We start from the raw sequence: 13,057 nt of genomic DNA on the forward strand, positions 1-13,057 counted from the left end.
TGCAACTGGATCAGGGAATAACATTCAGGCACTGATCGCAATGGGAACAAGGATCAACGTTCAGTCACTGGCTGCTCTGGGACCATGGGACAACGTTCAGACCCTGGGCGCACTAAGACCAGGGATTTGGGTCCAGAAAATTGGCCACACCGGGATCAGGAATTCGGGTCCAGGACACTGGCCACACTGGGATCAGAGGACCTCACAACTGCACTGGTAGAACACCAACTACCTAATGACTCAACTCATTGTTGGGTGACTGCCTCTCAGTGACTAGCTGAGAGCATTTACCATATGCACGCTGCCCCTTTAAGAGCAGGGGAGGGCGCACACCAGGAAGAAACAGGAGCACAAAGTGTCGCCAGTGTGGTGAGTAAGTTGGCGTCCCTGAAAGGAGGGAGACTGGGACACCATGTAGGGGCGCCAGACATTGCGTTACAATACTCATTGTCATCTGAACAAAGTTTGCATAAACCAAGTACAAGAGATAATGTAAGAACTTTGTCATTCTGTATATGTTAGCTGAGAATTCAGCTTCTTTCTCCACTGCAGAGCCACTTCTAGTAACCTTGCTTCATGAAATCGTCATTCTGAAAAACAGCTAAAACCTGGTAAAAACAAGATGTATCGTCAGCTCACTAAGAAGCCAGATCATAGCTGCCTACTGGTCTATGGAGAGGGTAGCCGGAGGAGAAGAGTGAAGGACAGACACACGTAGGCCCATGCTACTGCTTTACAGGAAATGGTTAGAAACCAATAATGGACAAAATTCAGGATTACTCTCCACTTAAATATTAACAGTAATCAGCCATAAATGTAATGAAAAGTAAACTTTATTGAAAACACAATACACTTCAACAGTTGACAGCTCTAAAAAAAAATGTCCTTGAATGGAATCTGTTATGTCCCCGAATACTATGAACTCAAGTTTGGAACTAATCTGTAGGTTAATAGCATTGCAGAGCTGTCCAGCGCACAATGTCAGGATTCTCTACAGTCGGCGGCTATGCTATGTGCAGACTTCTGGCCATATTTTGTATATTAATGCGCGGGTATCTCCACGTAAGTCTAGTTGGAATGTGGCTGGAAGTAAGCTAATTGTATACTTGTGGTCACATGTCCGCCCGCTCATGCCAATTTCACCAAAGACTCTTGCCAGTGCGCATGCTGTGAGGATTCAGAAGTGTGTAGTCACAGAGTGACCGCAGATATTTAACAAAAGACTGGACAACCCCTATATAGCCCATTGTGTCTCTATATTAGGCTCATCTCCTCCTCTGCAGCTACAGTGATGTTAAAGAATCCATGACATTCACTTCTACACAGATTCTTGTTGGATGGCCAGGGCTGCCACGGATATTATGTTAATTTGTGACCAAGAATAACACTGGATAGCCCCCAGATTTACTGCGTGCCTGCCCCCATCGGGTGTAGACTGCACCTATGTGCCCAGACACACGCCACAAAGAATTCTTGGAGAGAGATCAAGAATATATTTGCTTGACAAAGAGATTTTTACGCCATGTGCAGGTTGTAGATGAAGTGCAAAAATTGCGTCTCTGAATAGACTGCAGACTACTTCTCAGTAACTTACAGTCGTAGCACAGGAGGTGTGATGATGCACAGAGCAGAGATGGCTGAGGTTTTTTTTAATAATTTAATTGTGGGGTAGAGTGGTGAGGAACCATGGCAGGGGGAAAGGGGCATTATGTAGGCATCATATTGGAGGCACCATACTGTGGGGGCATCATCATGTGTGTAGTTGGCATCATAATGTGCGTGGGGGCATCATACTATGTGGTGGTGCAGTGGGGACAACATACTATGTGGTGGTGCAGTGGGGGCATCATATAATGTGGTGGCGCAGTGGGGGCAACATACTATGTGGTGGTGCAGTGGTGGCATCATACAATGTGGTGGTGCAGTGGGGGCATCGTAATGTGTGGGAGACTACTCAGGAGGAGCACTGTAGTGCATCAATGTCTGTGTGGGGGCATATTTTGAGCATCATACTGTATGTAGGGGCACTGTGGGGGCATCATGCTGGGTATAGGGGAAAAGTTGGGGCACCCACTGTGTGTAGAGGGATAGATACGGTAGATTAATAGATACGGTAGATGAATAGATAGACATGGTAGTTGGATAGATAAATAGATATGGTAGATGGATAGATAGATACGGTAGACGGATGGATATGGTAGATGAATAGATAGATATGGTAGATGGATAGATAGATAGATAGATACGGTAGATGGATGGATAGATAGATACGGTAGATGGATAGATATGGTAGATGAATAGATACAGTAGATGGATAGTGAGATATGATAGATAGACACGCTAGTTAGATAGATAAATAGATATGGTAGTTGGTGTGATAGACCGGCTCACTAGGCTGCACACGGAGGTAGACACATGTACACTGTGGCTTTAAAAATTTCCTTTGGTTTATTGTAGGCACTAGGCAGCATAAACCAAGGTGTAGTAAAGAAAATACAAGTTTCTATGCAAAACAGGAAAACAAAACAAAATGGTGGCAGAACAAACACAGTCATTCTGTGAGCGGGGTCCCTCCCACTCATGGCTGGCAGAAGCTACACTGTTCAGGTTTACAAGTCCAAGCATCACTTTCCTGGAGTGCTTCCTCCCTCTCCAGGCATACTGAACACTGAAAGCTCTGGACTTCAGCCATTTAAGCCCAGGCCTTGTAACTGCTCCATCATGTGACTGATCACATGATCCTAACATCACACAGGTCCTGTCAGGACTCTGATTGTGGAGATACGGTGGACCCCTCCCACCCGCTCTATGGAGGTCCACTAAAAAAATCCCATAACATACCGGTAACTCTCAATTCATACTCTCAACACGTAGTGTGCTGGAGGAAACTACTCTGGTTTTCCATCACTGACGCCATCATGCGCACTGACACGTATCTCCCCTCTATTACTTCACCACTGTCTCTGTCACAATGGATAGATACAGCAGATGGATAGATACGGTAGATGAATAGATAAATAGATATGGTAGATGATAGATAAATAAATACGGTAGAGGGATAGATAGCTAGATAGATAGATAGATAGATAGATAGATAGATAGATAGGTGATAGATACTGTAGATGGATAAATACGGTAGATGGATAGATACAGTAGGTAAATGGGTAGATGATTAGATAAATACACTGCGCAAAAAAATAAAAGGAACACTAAAATCCCACATCCTAGATATCACTGAATGAAATATTCCAATTGTAAATCTTTATTCATTACATAGTGGAATGTGTTGAGAACAATAAAACCTAAAAAATTATCAACGTAAATCACAACTAATATCCCACAGAGGTTTGGAGTTGGAATGATGCTCAAAATCAAAGTGAAAATCAAGTTACAGGCTGATCCAACTGCAGTGAAAATGCCTCAAGACAAGGAAATTATGCTCCATAGTGTGTGTGGCCTCCACGTGCCTGTACGACCTCCCTACAATGCCTGGGCATGCTCCTGATGAGGCGGTGGATGGTCTCCTGAGGGATCTCCTCCCAGACCTGGACTAAAGCATCCGCCAACTCCTGGACAGTCTGTGGTGCAATGTGACGTTGGTGGATGGTGCGAGACATGATTTCCCAGATGTGTTCAATCGGATTCAGGTCTGGGGAATGGTCGGGCCAGTCCATCGCGTCAATGGCTTCATCTTGCAGGAACTGCTGATACACTCCAGCCACATGAGGTCTGGCATTGTCCTGCATTAGGAGGAACCCAGGGCCAACCGCACCAGCATATGGTCTCACAAGGGTCTGAGGATCTCATCTCGGTACCTAATGGCAGTCAGGCTACCTCTGGCGAGCACATGGATGGCTGTGCGGCCCTCCAAAAGAAATGCCACCCCACACCATTACTGACCCACTGCCAAACCGGTCATGCTGTAGGATGTTGCAGGCAGCAGATCGCTCTCCACGGCATCTCCAGACTCTGTCACGTCTGTCACATGTGCTCAGTGTGAACCTGCTTTCATCTGTGAAGAGCACATGGCGCCATTGGCGAATTTGCCAATCCTGGTGTTCTGTGGCAAATGCCAAGCGTCCTGCACGGTGTTGGGCTGTGAGCACAACCCCATCTGTGGACGTCGGGCACTCAGACCATCCTCATGGAGTCGGTTTCTAACCATTTGTGCAGACACATGCACATTTGTGGCCTGCTGGAGGTCATTTTGCAAGGATCTGGCAGTGCTCCTCCTGTTCCTCCTTGCACAAAGAGGTAGCAGTCCTGCTGCTCGGTTGTTGCCCTCCTACGGCCCCCTCCACATCTCCTGGTGTAGTGGCCTGTCTCCTGGTTGCACCTCCAGCCTCCGGACACTATACTGACAGACACAGCAAAACTTCTTGCCACAGCTCGCATTGATGTGCCATCCTGGATGAGCTGCACTACCTGAGCCTCTTGTGTGGGTTGTAGAGTCCGTCTCATGCTACCACAAGTGTGAAAGCACAACCAACATTCAAAAGTGACCAAAACATCAGCCAGAAAGCATTGGTACTGAGATGTGGTCTGTGGTCCCCACCTGCAGAACCACTCCTTTATTGAGGGTGTCTTGATAATTGCCAATAATTTCCATCTGTTGTCTATTCCATTTGCACAACAGCATGTGAAATTGATTGTCAAACAGTGTTGTTTCCTAAGTGGACAGTTTGATTTCACAGAAGTTTGATTTACTTGGAGTTATATTCTGTTGTTTAAGTGTTCCCTTTATTTTTTGTAGCAGCGTACATGGATAGACTGATAGACGGACGGATTCTTAAACATTTGTAATCATTATTTTATTTCTACCTTTCTGGCATATAAAATGTTAACCTGCGATTTTCCGGAGTGTGTCAGTTTTCCTGGCAGCACTCTGGGCCATACGCTTTCATGAAGCAAATATTTCCTAAGGGGCACACGGAGCACATTGTTATTTCTCCGATCTCCGTGCATCCTCTAATAACATTGTACATTTTTTGTGATTACAATTCGTGGATATGATTTCACTGAATATTAAGAGCCGGTATATTGTGGTCCGTCAGTGCGAGCGACATGTGAATGGCTTGTTTATTTCACGTATTACTGTTCAAACAGGAATAGGAATAACATGGCGGCAAAATGAAATCCTTCCTGACACCCAGCAACAAAGACGTGGAATTCTACTTGTCAGATAATGAAATACAAAGACGCACTTGGCTGATATCATTAGCACGGGAGACAGATACGGAACGCTCGGCATTGTCGCCACCATGCTGACAGCATTCCAAGTGACAGTATTACCGCTAAACCGAGGACCTGTCAGTCACATACAGGCACTGGAAAGTTTCTCTAGATCTCCAGTGAAGGCTTCAGTGACCCGGCAGCTCCAGAATATTGTCACAGATTTCACACGTCACTGAATTTCACTTATACTTTCCATATCGTTGATTTTCTAATAAATTAGTTTTTTTGGCTTTGTTGAATTATTTAGGGTGCAGTTGTAGTCACAGGTGCCAAGGACTCTGGCATGTATCTTATCAACTGGGTGTTACCAGTTTGGGGGGCGGATCTCCTTGTCGAATCTGACACTATCCAATCAGTGATGAGTATACTAAACTGTGGTAGGACACACCCCTTTGACAAGCAAAATGGTAAAACCCACTTAGCAATTTATTCATGAAATTAAAGGCATAATATCAAAAATGGAACAAAATAGAGTTATAACTAAAGATGTTATTTGATGGAGAATGCATATATTTACTGAAGCAGATGGTTCACGAGCGGTAACAATTAATTAATTAATGGAAGCCAGCAGAGGAAATACGGTATTTACATGAATAGCCAATCATGTAATGCATAGACAGAACCGGTCTGCCGGCTCATAGACTGATCCGGGTAGGGTAAACCCCTTTTTGGTGTTATGTCCTGGTCGGGCATTGCCCTCATCATATTACCCCTTTTCAAAAGTTATTTCGTATCAATTTTTTTAGATAAGTTGTCCAATTCAACATTGATGGGCCATAAAATGAAAATGACATATTTGGCGTCCAGTCTTCTCAGCTCGTGACAACATGTGGCAGAAGTAGAGAAGTGTGAACAGAGCTATTATAATGGCTCTGTTCACACTTCTCTCATGTTGCAACATGTTGTCATGAGCTGAGAAGACTGGACGCCTGATGTATAATTAGTTTTTGACATTATGGCAAATCAATATATATTTATATATACATAAAATAATGATTTAAGCAGAAGGATTGAGTTCTCGAAAAGAAAGATAAAATGGTGATGTGTACGTGAATTTATCCTTCTAATGTAATTTACATTTTTATCTTCGTGCTTCTTGTTAATAATACATGCAGCCTCCGCTGTGTTATATTTACCAAACCTATTGATCGGATTGAAATAGGACAGTTTTAGAACGTCTGCATTAAATATTCAGGAGCTTATCTTATCTCTGGCTCTTCTGGAGCAGCTGCCTGTTCATCTGATAAGAGAAGAATCTCTTCATTATTTACCTAAAGTCAATTTCTACTTTTTAATACCATGTCGTTTTTTAAGATGAAAATTTCATTTTTGTTTATTTGGATTAGACATCTTTTTTTTTTTTTTTAAGAAAGATCCAGATCTCCTGTGCAGACATAGAGTTAAATGATAAAGTCTAGCTACATACAACAACCGCTATATATCATTACAAGCAGTTATTATTGACATTAATGTATATAAGCCGTATACACTAAGCTCCACACCTCCCCTGAGTGGCGGCTGCTGTGACTGTAATTAGAAAAAAAATGGATGTATACAGACTATTTTTGCAATTAAACCGGCACCTTCCATTTTATGAAAACTTGGTTACACTTGTAAAATAAACTCCGATAATATTCACCTCCCCAGTTCCAGTGCCGGCTCTCTGCTGCTGTGCTTGTCTCTGTGTTTTGGTTGCAGTGGTGACATTATGTTGACTGCTCACATTACTGCTGCAGCCAATCACCGAGCTCAGTGATTGGATACAGCAGTGATCTGCAGCCAATGTATCCCATAGCGGTAGTTCTAAATTAAAGGGAATTGTCAGCATGATTTCACATGCGAAACGCGCGTCCGGGAATTAGTTTTAATTCTTATTTTTTGACAGTTGCAGTGTACATTGGCACTATGGGTAGGAATTTTTGTCTTCACTTTTAATTATGTTTAATGAAAATTGGATGCCAGCTTTTTGGAACATGACCACTGTGCCTTTTGAGAGATAATATATACCCACTTGTGCACTTCCATCTCATATATGACTTCTATAGATCCATACATTGCTGGTTACCCTGTTACCTGCCTGTCTGTCTTTTCTATGTTAATTATCCTAATGTTTTACTAATGTGTAATTAATAAATATATCTTTTAGCCTTAAAACTCCAGTTTTTCATCTTTTTTCATGGCGGTAGTTATTAGTATTTTTTGTTCTGTTTACATAAAAGAGCCTTGGCAGCTTGACAGATGAACACTTTGTAGAAAAATCGATCTTATGGAAGCCTACATAGGTTCACCAGGGTCTTCTCCGCTGCAGTCTTGATAGTATCAAACCATCGGGTTGTTGGTCTTCCTCTTTGCCTTGTTTCTTCTTCCGACCATGATGTCCTTCTCCAGGGATTTTTCTCTTCGTGAGAAGTGTCCAGAGTAGGCAAGTCGTAGCTTGGTGATCCTTGCTTCGAATGACATGTTGGTCTTGATTTGTTCCAAAATCAATCTATTTGTTCTTCTTGCCATCCATGGTACTGATAACATCTTCTTCAGCGCCACATTTCGAAAGCGTTGATTCTCCTTCTGTCTTGTTTCTTTTTCATACAGGTTTCACATCCATCTGCTGCCACAGAAAAGACCGAACTATGTACGAGTCATGTCTTCGTTGTCAGTGAAATGTACCTCTAGTTGAAGACCTTGTCCAGTGACTTAATTGTTGATTTACCCATAGCTATTTTCCTATTGACGTTCGGTGTCATCTTTGCATTTAGAGTTATCATTGATACAGTTAATCTCAAATCTCCATCTCAAATGTGTCCCGGTTGTACCTGGCAGCAGTCAACACCTTTGTCTTCTTTGTCGTGTGTAGGATTCTCATGTTTGAGCTTTCCGTCTTGACACTTGTAAGAAGACCTTCATTCCATCTACGCTAGTTACGATTAATGTTGTATCTTCTGCGTATTTAAGATTGTTGATTATCCATCCAGCAGTTTTGATTAAAAATCATATTTACTTAGTCTGTCGTGATCAGGAATTATTAATTTTAACGGGACTTTGAATATCAATTAAGAATTTGGTAATCATTTTTCACGCAGTAATTCAAAGGTTATACAATGCATACATGGCTGCAGGTAAAAAGTATTCACAGATCTGTTGTACAACTGTACTATCCATGTCAGTGAGGTCCTTTTTGATCCCTATCTATAGATTTCTGAAAGCCCCACTAAAATGAGTATGAGAGTCTCAGAAAATTCTACCAACCTAAACAGGAGAATTTCAGTATTCAGTGATATTAGCAGGGACGCAATGGTGAGAGTCAATCCTCATAATGGAAAACTAGTCACTAGTCACCTAGTTATTAGCGAAGTTACTTCTTGTTAAATAAACGTATAAAAAGATTTTTAATTTACCATCATGAAGAATAATAAAGGGATCACGAGAAACACAAAATGTCGCCTTTAAGAACATCTAGTGCTGATCTGCTGACCCTTGGTGTAATCAATTCTGGACTGTTGCAGTCTCTTAATCCATCTGGTAATTCATTAATTAAACTTTTCATTTGAGTCACCAGTTATATGGACGTCTTAATAGGAGTACTGAATGTTTTCTGGGACGCACGAGTTGTGTTCTTCCATCAGTTTATGTAATCGTCACTTACAGATATGGAGAATGCATGTTATAAAGCAGAAATACCTGTAGGAAAAGATTCAGTATAAACTTACATTTACACAAAAGTTATATATTCCATTTTGTTATACAAGGCAATCATACATGAAAAACAAGAATTATTTTGCCCTATAATGTTCCTCATCACATCCACCCCAATATGTCTACTCTCTCGATAAACGCATTTTCTTACAGAATTTTTTACACTTGAACCACTTAAGTGTCCCTCTCAGTTCTTACTTCACATCACACGTATAGTATTTCTACCTTTTACTCAATCTATATCTTAATTTTCCATTCCGAGACTTCTTAGCCTTGTCATGTTCTCTGAAGCTGTGCCTGAACTTTCTAATAATGTCCTCCTTGTTATTTCCACTAGTATAGGTGGTTCCTCCTGTAACCAATGTTTCACAATCATTTTCTTATCATGATAAAGAATTTTATTAATGGCCACTTGATCTACAGTTGTTAATTCCCCAACATATCACAATTGCATTACTTTAGGATCTCTTGGTGCACCCTTACATCATACTGTATATTCTATGAATCAGTAATGTTACCTTTCACCAAAGGTCTTGCTACTCCTCACACACCCAAAATATGTGCTTAAGATCTGTTATTTCTTCAAAACACTTTGGCCATTTTGCATCTGTTCTCAGACCCATGTTCCATAATAGTAAAACTATTTACCATTTTTTATTATTTAGTAGTATTACTCATTGATCATTCTGGAGTTAAAAATCCAGTGGGTGGTCCTACTCAGTGATTGACCGCTTTCCCTGTGAACATGCATAGAGATAGCTGTCAATCACTGAGTATGTCTGCCCAGTTGATTTCTAAGATCAGAATCCGCAAAGAGTTAAATGGATAAATTGCTGAATCTTTTCCTAAATAAATATATACAGCAATGATCTGTTCATTTCCTCCTGCTCTTTACCATGCTGCACAGATTGGACTGCACTTTTAACGTGACAGGGACCCTTTCAGTATATAAAGAGAAATTCTGCCTTTAAAGATACCATAGAGCCTCATACACATGGACATCTTATTGCACTTCTGAAACTCTAAGACTTCTATGAGGATCTAGCAATTTTATACAAAATATACACCATTATTTTTCAGAAAAAGTGACGTTCTATCCAGGGCTATTAAACAATGGTTTCTGGCTCTAAAACAGTTGCTCTCTGTGTATCCAGCAGGGTGATGCTGTCTTTACTTCATGTATCAGCACAGATCTAATACTACACTTCTCTCCTCTAGCTGTGGTTTCCTTCTTGCCTATAGCCTGTTTTTCTCTGCCCTCCCTGAAACTTTAGATACTTTCTCCCCTCTCCAAGCTGGAGATCTGTCTACAACTTCCTCCCTGCTCATATATCTGAGAGAGAGGGGTGGAGAGAGAAGAGAAAGCCATTAGAGCACGAAGCTGAAGTTCTGATGAATTACTGTAGTAATATTTCTGCAAAGCATTCAGCAATTAAGAACTTACAGACATTCTTCAGCAGCAAAAGGGTAGGACACGTTTTTATTGAAGACTATTTTGAAAGTTTTTTAACTTTGCATTTAGGAAACAATTAATAAAAAATAATTATGTGTGAAGTAGTACATACAATGCCTTGTGAAAGTATTCGGCCCCCTGGAACTTTTCAACCTTTTCCCACATATCATGCCTCAAACATTACCTTTACTTTTTGTTTTGTCCAAAAGATTTTTTTTAAGCCGCCACTACAACAAGGTAGACTCTTTTGGCCGGGCCCTACTCTACTGTAACCTATTAAACATTTGATAAAATATCAAATACTCTTTTTAGCTATATTTTTTATTTATGTTTCTTTAAGGGAATGTGTCGCATACATTTTTAATGTCACACCACATAATGACCAAATAATACAATATTGATCATTAATAAAAAAACCCACAATACTAATATTACCATAAGTGCCATTATAAACAGGAGCTCTGTACCCAGTATACAGTGTATAGTGTCCAGTATACAGTGTATAGTGTAAGTGTAAAGGTAATACAGTGATGACATTATACTCAGGAGCTTTGTACTGTACATTGTAGACAGTGTATAGTGTCAGTGTATAGGTAATACAGGGATCTCTAGTGGTATTATACACAGGAGCTCTGTATATAGTGTAAGCATACAGGTAATACTGTGATCACCAGTGACATTATACACAGGAGCTCTGTATATAGTGTCAGTGTCTATCCATGCTGCCCCAGTGTCTCTCCGTACTGCCCATGTATCTCTCCGTACTGCCCCAGTGTCTCTCCACACTGCCCCAATGTCTCTCCATACTGCCCCATGTCTTTCCATACTGCCTCATATCTCTCCATATTGTCCCAGGTCTCTCCATACTGCCCCATGTCTCTCCATACTGCCCCAGTATCTCTCCATACTGCCTCATGTCTCTCCATACAGCCCCATGTCTCTCCATACTGCCCCAGTGTCTCTCAATGCTGCTCCATGTCTCTCCATACTGCTCCAGGTCTCTCCTTACTGCCCCAGTGTCTATTCATACTGTCCCAGTGACTCTCCATACTGCCCCATGTCTCTTCATACTGCCCCATGTCTCCCCATACTGCCCCATGTCTCTTCATACTGCCCCATGTCTCTTCATTCTGCCCCAGTGTCTCTCCAAACTGCCTCATGTCTCCATACTGCTTCATGTCTCTCCATACTTCTGCATGGTCTCTCCATACTGCCCCAGGTCTCTCCATACTGCCCCAGTGTCTCTCCATACTGCCCTATGTTTATCCATACCCCAGTGTCTCTCCATACTGCCCCATGTCTCTTCATACTGCCCCAGTGTCTCTCCATATTGCCCCAGTGTCTTTGTATACTGCCCCAATGTTTCCATACTGCCCCAGTGTCTCCATACTGCCCAAGTGTCTCTCCAAACCTCCTCATGTCTCTCCATACAGCCTCATGTCTCTCCATACTTCCCCATGGTCTCTCCATACTGACCCAGTTTCTCCCCACACTGCCCCATGTCTCCCCATACTACCCGATCTGGGGCCCCTCTGCTCATTGGGCCCCATATGCCAGTAAGGGCAGTAATGCCCTGATGGCAGCCCTTTCTGTTAATAATACCTGTGACTGGCTTACTAGTCCTCTTTAAATAGATGGTAGAAATATTTAACCAAAACATATCGCTGATCACCTTGACCTAAATTTACTGCCCATTAGAATCTCATAAACAGAAAATAGCCGGGGTGACGCGGTTTGTCCTTGTGATTGAATCAACAACCGAGCCTTTAATGGCTCAACTTTTCCTAAAAATGTTAATGGTTTTCTATTGTTTGACTTCTAAACGGGATCCACGACTTATTCATCGGTTTTGTCGTTAACAGGAAAAAAAAAAGAAATAGTACAACACATTAACATGTATATACGAAACTAAGTCCAAATGCCTCTAGTAGGGTATATGACTAGGCCTCTGGCCGTTATTTCATCATATATTTTCTATCTGGTCTAAAAAGCTGTAAAACAAAATATGTCCTTTTTGCGTTGTTAAGGCCCAGGCACATGGTAGAGTCGGTAAAGTGCCGTAGAGCTACACAGGCTCTGTATGTTGCTGTATAATTTCTGTAGGGCTTCATATATTTTCACCACTAGAAGCAATGCTTTGTACATGCAGAGTCTGACATAAGTTTTCATTTAGATTCATGTAGAATCCAACACAAAAATTACCATATGTCTTATACAGAGAACAATCCGCAGCTGAATACATGTTCTGCATACTGCATAAACCATACTGTGGTTATAAGGCTTGAAATAACTTGCCCCCTGTGTATAGGTTTGCTTGAGATGTAAAATTACAATATGAACCCCACCGAAAACAGAGACAGATTTGAGTAAAACATCATGAAATATTTTAAAACTATAAATATTTATTTAATGCATAATGAGAGTTATTTTCCAGTCTTACAAGTGGTGCCCACATGTCATATGGGCATACAATGTCTTGTGGCAGACCTGGGCAAAGTGCGCCATGTCACTGCCCTACACTGCCAGACGTCCCAATGCCAATGCTATCTGCATTAACAGGAATAAACACTTGAAATAGATCACTCTGTAATGACTACATAATATGTGTTTCAATTTTTGTGTTGAAGAACTGAAATAAATTAACTTTTTGATGATATTCTAATTTTGTGAGAAGCACCT

The 13,057-nt window shown here is 41.4% G+C and overlaps 1 protein-coding gene across 1 annotated transcript in view; it reads left to right on the forward strand.

Annotated features, from left to right (window-relative positions):
* CRYBG3 (crystallin beta-gamma domain containing 3) overlaps positions 1–13,057 on the forward strand; it is a 176,147-nt gene that overhangs the window by 79,307 nt on the left and 83,783 nt on the right. The window lies entirely within an intron of this gene.

The sequence above is a fragment of the Ranitomeya variabilis genome, chromosome 3 (assembly GCF_051348905.1).
Source record: "Ranitomeya variabilis isolate aRanVar5 chromosome 3, aRanVar5.hap1, whole genome shotgun sequence".
Lineage (NCBI taxonomy): Eukaryota > Metazoa > Chordata > Amphibia > Anura > Dendrobatidae > Ranitomeya > Ranitomeya variabilis.